Raw genomic sequence first — 3,064 nt, 5'->3', positions numbered from 1 at the left:
CGTGGATAGTCATTCACGTGGAAGTTGAGAAACACAGGCAATGGAAGATTTGTTGAACTTCAGTGCACAGGGCATCAATTGATTAACAAATAGAAGAAGACATGCAGTTCATGATAGCACAACAGTTCATATGGGCCAGCACACGTTTTTGCCACCTCACTCCACCAAAAATCACGCAGAATTAATGAGCGCTCAGCCGAAACTCATAGACTGCTGTTAACTTGCACTTGCATCATGTTCAACTGAAGTATACATCCTCTGCTTCCTCAAAATGATTAACCTATCATCCTTCGCTGATTGTTTTGGCCTGTTCAAAATTCTCCAGCATACCAAGATCGTGCAGAGGCGCAGAGACATCCTATGGAATCCGGCTAGCATTCTACAGGAAGACGTTTTACAGGAAAATACAGCAGAGTCTTCCAGGGCAGAGTAAGATGCTTGGTTTTCAGGCGGAACTGGGGTGGAGCTCTCTAATGAGATTTGTGTTTGCACTTGCTTCTCATACACCTCAATCTCAATCTGAAGCTATTCCCAATAGGAACTGGTCTCTCTTTCATCTCTCAGCTCGAGGAGGCTGAAAAGATCACCAAGTTGCAGAGTTGGGGGAGGCTTATAATAACGAGACATCCACATCTGTTTTGGGTCCATCTGAGTCCTACACAGTATAGACAAGTACCCAGATGGTGCTCAGGTCTGGAAACTAATTGGGTCTTCCGAATATTGATCAGATCTGATTTTTCAAGCCCTCTTCAGCTATGGCCGAAACACAAACATGGACGAGGCGGGGCAGTAATCCAAAGCTTGAACAAGAAGTTATTGACATACCTCCAACTCCAATAGGAGAAGGAAAATATGGTGCATTTCCTGTGTCCCAGACTATTACAACAACTCTAATTATTGCAGCTTGGTACTCTTCCAATATTGGTGTGCTATTGCTTAACAAATGCCTACTTAGTTTTTTGGATGCAGATACCCAATATTCCTCACAATGTTGCACATGTGTGCCTGTCATTTTATGGTTTTCTGGCAATTTCATGGTTAGAGATTGTACCAATGCAGTTCATCGTCTCCAGGAGACAGTTTCTTGAGATATTGGCACTGAGCTTCATTTTCTCCTTCTGGGTTGTTTGTGGCAATATTTCTTTGCGCTATTTGCCAGTCTCCTTCAATCAAACTATTGGGGCAACAACTCCCTTCTTCACAGCAATATTTTGCATTTATAATAACATGTAAGAGGGAGTCTTCTGTGGTTTATATGGCCTTGGTGCCTGTGGTATTTGGCATTGTTATTGCAAGCAACAGTGAGCCATTATTCCACCTTTTTGGCTTTTTGGTTTGCCTAGGATCAACTGCTGCCAGAGCATTGAAATCAGTTGTTCAGGGGCTCCTGCTTACCTCTGAAGCAGAGAAGCTTCACTCTATGAATTTGCTCATGTACATGGCACTAATTGCTACGCTGTTATTGCTTCCTGTTACTCTTTTTGTGGAGGGTAATGTATTAGCTATTGCTATTGGAAAAGCTAGAGAAAACACCTTTATCATATTCCTGTTGCTTGGAAACATGACCATGGCTTATCTTGTGAATTTAACCAACTTCCTTGTTACAAAACATATGAGTGCCCTCACGTTGCAGGTTTTAGGAAATGCCAAGGCCACCATTTCTTCCATATGATTGCATATACTTGCACACTCATAACAAGGCTGAGAATTCACTAGGAAAAGCAGCAGGCAGTGGGAAGAAGAAAAGAAGCATAGTTTCATGATAGAGAAGAGGACATCACTTCAGAAGCTTGGCATGAAAAGGAGGCCACCAGGGCCATCAAAGATGAGGAGAGAGATTGGTTTCTCAGAGGATGAGCAACACTTTCAGTAGGGGGGTGATGATGAGCCCCAAAAATGGACAATTATTTGGGCTCATTCAACCTCCTAATTTGACTTAATCCACCATTCTCATTAGTTTATTGCATGTTTTTGATTATATTTATGTTAATAGAGTGAATTTGGTTAGTCATTATGCCAACAAGTCTAATAGGTGCTTTGTGTAGCCTTTTTGGTCAACTTGGAGACAAAATTAAAGGTCTTAATGAGCACTTGGCAGCCAAATTCGTGGGAGAACAAGCTAGAGGATTTGTAGGAAGGTGTCCCCTTCATTTATGGGCCCTTACCTCGAATTATCCACCATCAGCTCGGAGTTCAAGGGCCACCGAATCAATCAGCACAAGGGCAGCCAAGCAAATCAAGTAGGACTGCTGTTAACTCCAAGTTTTGGGCAGCTGAGTCCCTAAAGTTTAGGAGGACTGTTGGGTCCTCAATTTGTATAAATAAGAAGGCTTAGTGCCTCATTTTGGTTAGCCAGTGGATGTTAGCTAGTTAGCCAGTAGATAGTAGCTAGTAGTTAGTCACTTCATAGCCTTGTTGTAGTCATTTTGTAATTCGATTTGTAGGCAATAGATTAGCTTTGCTTTCAGCTCATTCTCAAGCTCTCCTTGTGGACAGTTTTGATGTAACTCTTCATTCTTGATTAATAAAGATGAATCCAGCTTTGCACCAGCTCTAAATCTCTCTTGGGAGGCTGTAGCTCTTGGGGTTGGGCCCATCTCAAGCGCCCAGTACCTCCCTTGTTTATCTTTATGTGTGTTCGCTGCATTCTTAAAATAAAGTCTGCTCTTTAGGTTTAATTCGTGCTTTGTTACTTAGGTTGCTTTTGATGGTTGAAGTAGCTTTTTATGTTTAGGATGGATTGGTAGGAGTTAGTCATGCGTTTATATCTCTTTGATAATGTTTTGTTCACATGTTGTACGTGATTCTTGTCATGAATAAGGTTGCTGTTCACTGATCTCATTAAACTGTTAGATAGATCATCTAATATTTTGATTGTATGCAAGACGTAGTTGGTTTGATCAGGTAAACACTATGCAGGGCACCTTCATCACCTCCTCGTTCATCTGAGCCTCGTCCAGATCAGCTCCTCCATCACCAAGTCTGTTTCCTCATCTCCCATCTGCTCTTTTGCCACGTAACCCTACCTTCTTGCCTTTCCATTGCCTAAACCTTCTTTGATGCA

General features: G+C 42.0%; 1 pseudogene; it reads left to right on the top strand.

Moving 5' to 3' along the window:
- The first annotated feature begins 1,255 nt into the window (after positions 1-1,255).
- On the top strand, positions 1,256-1,672 carry LOC149266074 (putative sugar phosphate/phosphate translocator At1g12500 pseudogene; annotated as a pseudogene).
- Positions 1,673-3,064: the final 1,392 nt, after the last annotated feature.

The sequence above is a fragment of the Pinus tabuliformis genome, chromosome 6 (assembly GCF_031772625.1).
Source record: "Pinus tabuliformis cultivar Carrire ecotype Pingquan chromosome 6, CPIR1, whole genome shotgun sequence".
Lineage (NCBI taxonomy): Eukaryota > Viridiplantae > Streptophyta > Pinopsida > Pinales > Pinaceae > Pinus > Pinus tabuliformis.
The sequence above is the reverse complement of the archived record's forward strand: the minus strand, read 5'-3'. Positions and strand labels throughout refer to the sequence as shown.